This window comes from Rhipicephalus sanguineus, chromosome 2, assembly GCF_013339695.2.
Source record: "Rhipicephalus sanguineus isolate Rsan-2018 chromosome 2, BIME_Rsan_1.4, whole genome shotgun sequence".
Taxonomy (NCBI): domain Eukaryota; kingdom Metazoa; phylum Arthropoda; class Arachnida; order Ixodida; family Ixodidae; genus Rhipicephalus; species Rhipicephalus sanguineus.
Window position 1 is genome coordinate 99,634,434 of NC_051177.1, and position 11,192 is coordinate 99,645,625.

Consider the following 11,192-nt stretch of genomic DNA (forward strand, 5'->3'; position numbering starts at 1 on the left):
TGGGCTCAGCCTTTTAAATGTGGGAATTACGTTGATCCCTCCATCCTGAAAACTTTTTTTCAAGCAGCAGATGCACTGGCTCCTGGTGATTAGAAGGTAGTAGCGTGTGGGGATAAACACAACGTAATACAACAGTTAGATTATTTTCTACATGAGTTGGCTTCATCCTTTTTAGATTCCTTTTTTTACACGCTGTGTGCTCGGTATGGCTACCACTAGGGAAATCAGTGGCCTAAGCTCCTGATCCGGAACGACACCGTCGCTAGTTGTACTGTCCATCTGGAAACTATGGAACTCGAACATAGAACTGCCAAACAACTTCTCAAACTCGGTTTGTTATTTTCTCTTTATATTCTTACAATGTAGACGAGCTCTGGGGTTGATCGGTCTGTCCAAAGATGACTGAGGATCCCAGTGAAGCGAGAAATATAGAACAATCCAAGCACGAACAACTACGACCGTGTAAGAATGAAAACCCCCACGAGCTATTACTGGGACACGGCAAAGCTCAGGAAGTACTGCACTGAACTTCAACCTACAGAACAGCGTTGGGTCCCGATTACAACGGAGGAACTTAGCCCTTTTATATATCCTAAGGCTCGTAGCGGTACCCACAAATGCACACGATGGCCGAATCATTCTGTAATCTTATATCCTCTGGATACCGAGAGATGACCTGTGACTCTAAATTCGATTGTGCCCGCTTCGATAGACACAGCACAGCTTTCCCTATTACTCTAATAGGAGTGTTCGAAAGCCGTGCTTTAGACATGCGCAATCCTCGGAACAAGGGCCTATACAGGTGCCAACTCGTATGCCTTGAAAATATTCTTAGCTTTTTTTTTTAGATAAATCTGACTCTACGTTAGACAGAATGTTGTCGGGTGACCGAATGCTCGTGTACAGATAGTTCCCTTTGTTTTTTTTTTCCTTCAATGTGTTTCCCACCCTTTCAATGTCCATTAGTGGTGTATATTTGAGCAGTATAGTGGTGACGTAGAGGCATAGCATTCGCCTCGTGTAGTGGAGGCTCGGATAGTGGCGCCTCCGGGAACTAAGCGCTATTCTAAGGGATAACATGTTCTGCAACATAGCGCTCGCCTACACATGAGCCAGTTCCAATATCAGCAGGGAGCCCAATGAACGCCAAAAGAAAGTTGTAGAAAACACAGCTGAATAGGTTAAGAATGCATTGCTACATTTGTGTTTTGCGCAAGCCAGTGATTTTCTGTTTTCAGGAACTGGACCTGCAGCGCAGATAATATAGAAGTATGAAAAACAAAACCAGGCTTTTATTCACCCAATCTTTCAAAATTCTCGAATGTAAAAGAACAGCACAGTGAAAAAATGAAGGAAATTATTAGAATGTAATAATTATTTCAGCATTTCTATGTCTGACACGAGTGGTAAATACACCGCGCGCAATGAAGAGGTGGTTTAGCAACGGCGAATTTAGCCAGTGCTGAAGGTTAAGTATCACCCTATATTTGATACTGTGCGATTAGAATAGAGCTTTAGCACTCGGGATCACATGCGTATTGTGTTTCACTGTAAATACTTGCAGAAGTCTGGCCTCATTACTAATGACATTACTACTCGGAGGTCCACTAATTCATGAAGACTTGCAGGTATTGGACATAAAACGTCCAGTGCCCTGCTGTACGGGCTGAGCATACGGTCAGGATACGAACTTGCATGGAACGCAACAGTATTGTTTAACGTGGCGCTTATTTTTTGTACGCTCACTTCTTTCCATCTTCCTATCTTTTCGTCTCTTAATCCCCTTCCCCCCAGCGTAGGGTAGCAAACCGGACGCGCGTCTGGTTGACCTCCCTGCCTTTCATTCCTTTCCTTCTTCCTCATTCTCCTTCTAGGATATACTCGGCCTTACACTGTTTTCTGTTGACGCTACTGCATGTAACGCTGCAAATAGCAACGTAAATGTTAATAGAGCATCAAGCGGTGTATAGACGGAGGCGACTGAAAAAAGGACTACTCGGTAACGAGCGAACCGTCGATAATCTTCACTCCTCCGGGAAGTGGGCGCACGAGAGCCAATGGGTCACGGAGCCCACTAAACTGGCCGGGAATGGCGGAGGCGACGGAATGACGCGGTAAATTGCAACGAAGGTGCGAGCCAAATGGCCCGTCTGTTTCTTATTTGTGCCAGCAAGTCCTCGCCGCTGATGAGAAAATTTCTGAAGCGGAAAGGAACACATTCGAGTTCCGCTGTCAACTCGATATTACCTCCACCTTCTGCGGTGATTTGGTATTACTACTTATTTCATCGGCACAATGGTCATCGTCCTCGCAGCTTAATGACGCACGCCATCTGTATTAAAGTTCGCACCGTAAGGTACACAGCTTTGGGAATATTTTAACATCACATACTGCAATAATTTTGTCATGTCATAGGCATTTCACGGTGCAGCTTAAGGATGTACAATCAGTTTAGTTTGCCGGATTCGTAAGCAAAAAAGTACGTCTCAAAAGGCATAACCAAAAAACTTGGCGCACATTTCTCTGAACGGCGGACGTCACACATGAGGAAGTGCTTTTTGAACACTTACGTGCACTGCTATGTTGCCTCAGAAAGCGAGCGCGAGTAAATTTTCTTGCAGAACAATGCCGTTTTTACGGTCATTTGAGACTCGAAGACTGCAACAGACGGCAGATATACGAGAGCACTCTTGGTGAAGTAATTGTCACTCCCCAGCTGAGGAGGAGGGGGAAGACGGCTGTGCGAATAAAGCACTTTACGCATGCCTGATGGAACGAAAGAAATCGGGAAGACTGCTTCTGTTTTGATCCGGGAAACGAGTTTCTTTTCGTAAAGGGCAAAGAACAACGCGTTAGCAACTTGTTGGCGATGAACTATTGTCGAGCCACTACGCTCTCTAAGCAGATGATCATCAACCAAAAGAAAAACGTAGTGCCATCGCGAAACATCGTCAGCAGCTAGAGAAATATTGCCATGGGAGAGATTCACCTCCACAATCAAGCTGCGTATAACTTCAGAATTTTCATTCGTGGGAAAATGAGATGGAAGCACCTATTTACACAGATCATCAACATTGCTGCACTGAATACATAGAGGATCTGCCTACCTACTGGAGGTTAGCAGACCCTCTATGCGTCGACTGCTGTCATTCACCTGCATACTTGCAAGACACTACCTGTGCCGTGTACACAGTAGAACTATCAAGAGGTCTTCCGTGTCCAGTGTGCCTGCCAGTCCCCTTCATCCATATGGGCATTTCACAAGAAGATTGAAAAACGGTTGAAGTGCACTGTCTGTGATAAATAGAAATGATGCTGCGAAAAGTATGGTGCAACGCTTTGCATGATGCGTCGCTGCTTCGACAAATTGCATGTGCCAAAACAACTTTTGTATTAGTATGGCAAGGGTCAAGCATGCTGGCTATTCGTGTGCCGAGCCAGCTTGCATTGCTATCGCATGAGCCCAGCGTACTTTATAAAGTACAGTATCATAACTTCTGGAGGAATAGATGTAACGCTATGAAACTTGCCAGATGTTGCTGTCTACTGTAGTTAGATAAGTGTGCGAAATTTCAATTACATTCAACAAATAGTTTTTGCTTGGGCCTTAATGGGTTAAAGTTCGCACAATAAGGAACACAGCTTTGGGAATATTTTAACATCACATACTGCAATAATTTTGTCGTGTCATAGGCATTTCACGGTGCAGCTTAAGGATGTACAATCAGTTTAGTTTGCCGGATTCGTAAGCAAAAAAGTACGTCTCAAAAGGCATAACCAAAAACTTAAGTTACTTGGCGCGACTTCATCACACATGGCTACATCACTCGTGAACGTGCGTGACCTTACGTAGAGCTAGGTTCACATTATTAAGGGAACACATAAAAATAAACAGAGATTCGGCAGCTAACACAGAAGACAGTTAAAATTTTTATTTTTTTATTTGTGCTAACGGCGGTGAACAAAGTGCACGGTTTGTGTCCAAACTCGCGGCATCACCTCGCGACGATCTCTATCTGAAACGCGTCGTTTGTATGATTGCGCACTTAAAGATAAAGGGTCATACACAGACATAGGCGTGCGCAGGGTTCCCCATCAGGGGGCGCGAAGGTTCATCGTAGCGCCCCCCCCCCCTACGATGTCAATGTACGAGGCAGATTTTGCCCCCCCCCTGCCCCCCCTGTGCGCTCGCCTATGTACACAGATTGCACCCTGAAGTTGAGAACGAACGAACAAACATCGTTTATTGCAGGGCATTCTGCTGAGGGCACAATATTCTGGGATCGGCTTTCCGTAATGTTACGCTATGATTAAAAACTCTCCGTTGCCCCAAAGGAGCGCCCTCCTACGGTTACAGCAGCCGAAGCTTGCGCGCCTAGTTCACAGGCGATCACTCGGCTTGCATTACTAACACAACTACACATAAGTATATAAAAAAAGCAGTGGCAACCAAAGTAATCGAAATTATATGGCTGGCTCTGTTCAAGCGTGCACGTAAACGTCTTTGATAAATGGCACTGCTGGCTTGCCCTGCACTGTAACAGTATCCGAATTCGCCACGCGCCGCTTACGCGAATTTCGGCGGCCGGTGAAGATTAGCCTGGGTAGTGTTTCAGATGTTGCAACGTTACACTTTATTCTCGTGACCATCATTTTTCTTTATTAGGGCGTTCTTTTTTTCAGTTACGTTCTTTCTTTCTCGTTCGTCATTTGTGGGCCACGGAGAAAAAGAACTGCTCTAGTGAGCGTAGCTTTGTTTATCTATCGTCTGATCTCCAGCCTTCGCGCTTGACTGTTCAAAGGACATTATAGGCAATGACGCAAACCGATCTAGGTTGTTGTATTAGTTTTCTTAACTCTTCGTAACGTTTACTTTTGACTGAACGTTGCAAATGCGAGACAGTGCGCCATTCTCTATTCCTCAATCGAAAATGACTGCGGTAGACGAAATCATGTGCGTGGCTGTTCGCATGAACGCTACGATATTGATAGTGCGTTGCGATAGTGTCTATCCGGGAGATAAGGAAATCGCGAAGCTTTTATTATGCAGCGTACCTCACGATAAGACAACGTACGTCTTAGGCACGCAAGTGAGGGTCCTGAATGTAACACATTCATTATAATTTCTTTTTCAGTCGCACGGCCGAACACTGGCATAACCATTTCTCTGTAAAAGCAATGACATGCACTATATGGAACAGGTAGCACCATGCAGTGCTTCTGCCGAGCATTGGCCGCCAGTGCAGTCAATGGAATCTTCGAGGCATTCGACTGAATGTGTCGTCCCTTTTCATGGTTCGTGGATACATTGAGACCGGATTATATTTAGGCGGGCATTTTGTGTCTGTTTGCGTGATCCCTTCGTGATATAGATAGCCATTCTTCGTCGTTACGTGTGTTATTAATTTTCCATCATGCTGTTCGCTTTAAAAAAGGATGGAGGTGCTAAATGCGATATTTCTGCAACTATGAAAACTACTGTAGAGGTGCTAGTAAACTCAGTAATTGTTGTCAAAAGCCTCCCGTCCTTAAACTTCTAGTGAACAAGCCGCTCTCGTAATAAACTATATATGTCATTGCGATATATTTGATAAAGCTTCGTGTGTTGCCCCAACTAACGTATAGACCAGCCATCCATTTTTTACGCGCTCCGAAGGCGTAGGTAGACGATTCCTTATAGTCTTAAAGTTACGCCCAACTTCAAATCTTGACTTCAACTCTGACTCATCTCAATGCTGATAAGTGAGGCTGGTTTGCGCATCTTCGCGTACAAAGTTCGAGTAAAACCGATAGCGTAGCACTGTGACACATTCGCAAAAACGAGACCAATCGACAGCGTAAGTCAGCAAGCTGACTCATTCGGACACACGGAGATGCACGAATCTGGATCTGAGTGAGCCCCAAGCAAGAAATATGTAATATTTTGAGAACGAGTTCGGCCGAGTGCTACTTATCTTGTCGACGTACAGCCTCTGTGAAGAGGTTAATGAGCACGAGACTCAAGAAGACGCCGAATATTTCTGCTGTGTCGGCAACCATCCTTCAATTTAGGTTTGCGGCCTGTTCTAAAGCACACCAACACGCACCGTGCAGTTCGACCTGAATACAGTCAAAAATTGCTGGAAATTTTACAGCCTTCTCGGACCTAGCGGAATGTAAACTTTTGAAGACGACTGTACGTTCCACAGTGGCCGAGGTAGCTTGATGAAGACACTCGCTCGAATTACCTACTAGCGTGACCGTTTTTGTTTTCTTTTTTGTTTCCCACTTTTTTCGGAGGACGGTTCCATTCCTCATTACGTAACAGTGGGAGATAAGAGCGCCTTTGTGCCCCTAAACTAAAGTGCCCTTTTTTACGCAGCTCGCACGTGCGTATTTGGAATTCCGTACGCCGCCTCTAAGGGGATGTGGATGGTGTTTCTCAGCAGAAGCCGCTTGACGCGGGGAGCCCCTATTAGGGCTGCAAGGCCAAAGGTGCGCGCCCGGGAGTTTCCATCCCTCCGCAATTAATGGAAGCGCCGTTAGCCGAGATAATGGCATCTACATTAGCTGCTTTCGGGTTTCTTTCCTGTTCTCTTTAAATGAAGTGCCTGGAATGCGCGCACCTGACTGGTAATTACCATTGCTTTTTTTTTGTTTCCCTGTGTTTTTCTTCGCAAGTTTTCATTTTACCTTGGGTCACCCAAAAAGTCAGCACGCTCATATGACATAAGTGGTGGTTCTTGATGACTAACTTTGAGCGAATAATTAAACAGACATAATGACAATGAGTTGGCGAGGAATGCCCTCACAAAATAACAAACTCGGCATATCCTTTCCTAAGTTCAGTAATCCAAACGCTAATTATTATGTCGCACATTAGCGGCCAGAAGTTACCTATACTGTCACGCTCTTGTGAAGCTGATCAATTAAGAAGCTAAGTCACCTGACTGAGCATCCGAGTTTTTGTTAAAGGGACTGTCTAGCGCTCGGAAAATTTTTTCTGATTGTGGTGAAAATGAGATAATCGTTCGTCGCATCGGCGGCAACGAGCATGCTTTTGCCCCATAAAAAAGGAATTATATTTTTAACTTGATGTTGAAAATCGTGAAAGGATGACCGCTAGCGTCACCCAACAGCGATGTGGTCAATCTACTGGTAGGACAAGAAATCCTTGCAGGTAGACTCATTTTGCTTAAAAACAAACATGTATAACTTGAAATTATATTTTACGCACTTCATGGCTGCTTTCGGTTGCGTCAGTGAGTAACTTTTTTGCTTTTTTTTTCTCACGCATCCAAAAAGGCTCCCTGGTGGCGCTGCTTGCGGCGCCGTCTTCAATTTCGTCTGCTTCAACTCATGCGCTATACCATGCGGCCCTCCGCGCTGGTCGTACCGTCCCGATGTATTGTTGTTAGGATGTCTGACATGTGCTGCGCTGTGAAGGCGTGCATTTATCGTTCTCGTGTTTATGAATCAACTTGCCTTGGATTGCGGCAGCAGTGCTAAAATAAACGCATAGACTGCGATTACAGCAAAACAAGTGTTCTCTAATTGTATAATAGGGCTTAATTAAACCGCTAGCGCGCTGAAAACTACTGTTACATTCATTACGTTACTGTTCAGCGAAAATAAAGTAATGCTACAGAAATCACTTGTGCTTTCGGTTTTAATTTTTGCCGGCACTACAATCGTCATCGCGTCCACCAACCAGTGTTGTGGGCATATTTCACGCCAATGGAAGAAGACCGAACGCAGACGGAAAAATTCTGTTTTAAAAATTTCTGCTCACGTTCCACAGAAACCGCTGCAAGGTTGGACACTTCAGACCGTACGCTTTCAATTGCGGTACAAAACAGAAAAGCGATGAAGGACGGTAGACAGTCCCTTTAAGCGAGCTTCTGCCAAGCAAAGCAAGTACCACTCATAGTATAATGATACAGCAGCCAGCACTGTCGTTGGCAGTTAATAATCTGCCCTGCGGGCGAAAACACGTTGTCATTTCTAGATACGTCATCATCGTACAGTATATCTCTATCACTGGTGCTCGGGTAAGTTCCACAATGAACTCAAACACTCGCGCCGTGCGCACAGTCTGACAAGAACATACAAAAACACTCGGGAATCTTTCATTACGTCCACGCGCGGCTCGCGCTGAGCGATAACCGCTTACAGGTGACGCGGCTGTCGTAAGTGCGTTATTCCCTCTTTTATTCCCTGTCGTAAGTGCGTTATTCCCTCGTCCGTGCGAGCACTGTGCCCCGTTAAAACTAAAGAAAACCTTACTCAAGATGAACACTGCACCGTTTCAGGGCCAGACGAAAATGTTTCACTTTGCGGGGAAGCGATAAATTGGAGCAATACCGCTTCTCAGCTTATTTCGTTTCGTGGACAATCTAGTTGGCTCAGTGGCAGTAAAAAAATTGGAGGAAAATATTATTTTTTTAAATACCGGCGAAGGCCCATTAACCTGAACAAAGTAAACAAGAGGAACAACCCTACTTTGAAGCATTGTGGAGTAGTGCAAAAACACAGGGATACCGGCAAGAGAGATGATAGAGGGACTAACTCTCAACTGGCGTTTATTTTCAGAAAGTGTCGACCTGTGACACTTGATAGTTCGCGCTCATCTTCTGTTTGTTCGTTTAGCGGCGTCCCTGAGCTCGAGTGACATTCGTACGCGCCGTAACATGAGCGCGTACATCACGGTGAAAGGGTGAAACATTCCTCTACCCCTCGCCACGAGAAAACCGCGCGAGCAGACGGCGGAAGGGCAAGCTTCTCCCATGCGCAAATATAAGAAGAAGCGAGCGAGCTCGCCGACGACTTTTAAATGCGCCCGTGGGGCTCCTAGCGCCACCTCGCTGGTATTGAAGAAACGCTTATTATCGCCTGCTGTCTCTGAGTCCGTCCAGCGCTAAATGGTGTGTATATAACGCTCGCCGTTAGCTACGTGGAGGATCGGCGTTTCGTGGCGTAGTGGATAGCGCCGCTCGCTGCGGAACAAGAGGTCCCTGGTTCGATTCCGCGCTTCGGAAGCATTTTTCTGAGTTATTTTTCTGTGGGGACTTTATAGATATATACATACTTATACATATACAACATATGAAAATGCAGCTCGTCATGCGCGAAACCTCCATCCAACAGCAAAAAATTGTCTACAATTCGCTTTCCCCTCTTACAACCTTGAAACCAGCAAACCTAGTTCTTTTTCTGGCAGGAATAAAGACGGGTGGCTTATGCACTTCTTGCGTTTTGATGACGCAACCATATTATCTAAACACGGTGATCAAACAGCTAGAGAGGTAGCCGAAGCTTTTTTCATCGAAATATTGGAAGTGCATAAGCCACCGAGTCTTTATGCCTTTTGGATAAATAGCTGGGTTTGCTAGTTTCAGGGTTGTATCCGGGGAAAGGGAATTGTTGACTATTTTTTGCTGTCGGAAGGAATCATTGCACCTGACCAGTTGTTCTCTATCCGAAAATAAACGTCCGTTAAAAGTTAGTGTCGGCGTCGTCCCTCTTACCTCTGTCCCCGTGTTTTTTGCGCTATTCCACAATGCGTTCATGCCAAGTAGCCCTGGTTTGCCTTACTACTGTTTTGAAGTACACGCCGGCAGTGGACGAAGAAATGACATAGCACGAGTAAGAGCCGTTAAACGAGAAAGCTTTCTAACAGCGGAGTTTCAATGCGACCGTAATGCGGTTGCTGTATCCGAAAGCTATCATCATCATGAACTGGCATGCGCTCTCTTCGTCCTCTTCTTCACCTTCTGCTTCGCTCCCAGAACACGTGCGCCGATTCATCCGGCGTGAAGATAGAAGGTGAGAGAATGAGTACCGAGAGAGAGAAAGAAAGAGATACGGAGAGAAAAAGAGAAAGAAAAGGAAAAAAAAAGAGAGAGAAAGATATAGAAAGACATAGAAAGAAAATTGACAGAGAGAGAAAGAGTGAAGGGGAAGAAATAGAGAAAATGATAGAAGGTGAGAGAACGAGTACAGAGAGAGAGAGAGAGAGAAAAACAGAATTCGACAGACCCCACGCCTTGTGGGAATCGGTTTCATGCGAAGCAGTCAACGAGTAGTTCTATGCTGCATTTTTTTTTTTTTTTTGGAGCCAAGCGTTACGAGCTGAATCGACGTGTTTTTGAAAGTGCAGTAGTTGTGTGCCCATCGTGGGCTTACCAGGCATGTTGACAACACTGGCGTTTAAAGGGTAACTTATGGTCACGTTAGAGCACATAAAGAGAAAGAGAAGGAAAAAAAAGGTAGAAAGACAGAGAACGCTGCCGCTTCCTCGCCATTAGCGCGTAGCTGCCCCAGTTTTTTTGTTTTCTTTTTTTTCTACCCCTGTTTCTTCCCATTGCCGTCCCAGTCCATTGCAAACGTCATTCATGATTGTACGCCGAGGAAAGGGCAGCTTGGTCTTATCGTCTTTATTTTCCTTGCCGTTTTTGCGGTTACAACGCAGCAGTGACAATGTCCCCAATAAAGAAAAATAAAGAACTAATTCTGTTTCGTAATTTGACGTTTACCTTATGCAGATATACGAACGTGACATCTTGCTCCTATTTCTCCCATGAGGATGTCCCATGAGGATGTCCTATGAGGATGTCCCTATGTCCCCAATAAAGAAAAATAAAGAACTAATTCTGTTTCGTAATTTGACGTTTACCTTATGCAGATATACGAACGTGACATCTTGCTCCTATTTCTCGAGCAGGGCCCCTTGAAGCATGGCGTGCCCGAAGAGAGCAAATCAGACGGGCAGAAAAAGCAGTCACGTGAAGAAGAGGGATTTCTGGATAAGTGGCGGGGCGAGTTTTAACAACGAGTATGACTGAAATATTCCGGTGCTCTTATGGGCTGCGCCACGACAAGTTTCCGTCGCCATTTATGTTCCCTACCTGAACCAGCGTGTTTAATTTGTTTTCTGTTTGGTTTGGATAATAACTTTGTTCTAAGGGCAACACACACACAATAACTTTGCTCTAAGCGGCAACACACAAACATAAAATAGCCACTGCGGTGGTAATGCGCACTCGAGAAGCTCACCGTAGAGCTTCTTTATTGCGCTCTGTAAGTTGTCAGACTTGTTGTTCGATGACATAATAGTTGCGGATAAATGCATCTTGGACCTCACGCTTACTACCGAAAAAGCACAGCACATGTACTATTACTACCATGCCTAACGTCTAATTTATGTTGTATGA

The 11,192-nt window shown here is 45.1% G+C and overlaps 1 long non-coding RNA gene across 1 annotated transcript in view; it reads left to right on the plus strand.

The window, feature by feature from the left end:
* Nucleotides 1-10,878, plus strand: part of LOC119383458 (uncharacterized) — a 166,802-nt gene extending 155,924 nt beyond the window's left edge. The window contains exon 3 of the long non-coding RNA XR_005181666.2: nt 10,703-10,878. This is a non-coding gene — a long non-coding RNA (uncharacterized LOC119383458). The remainder of the gene's footprint in view (nt 1-10,702) is intronic.
* Nucleotides 10,879-11,192: the final 314 nt, after the last annotated feature.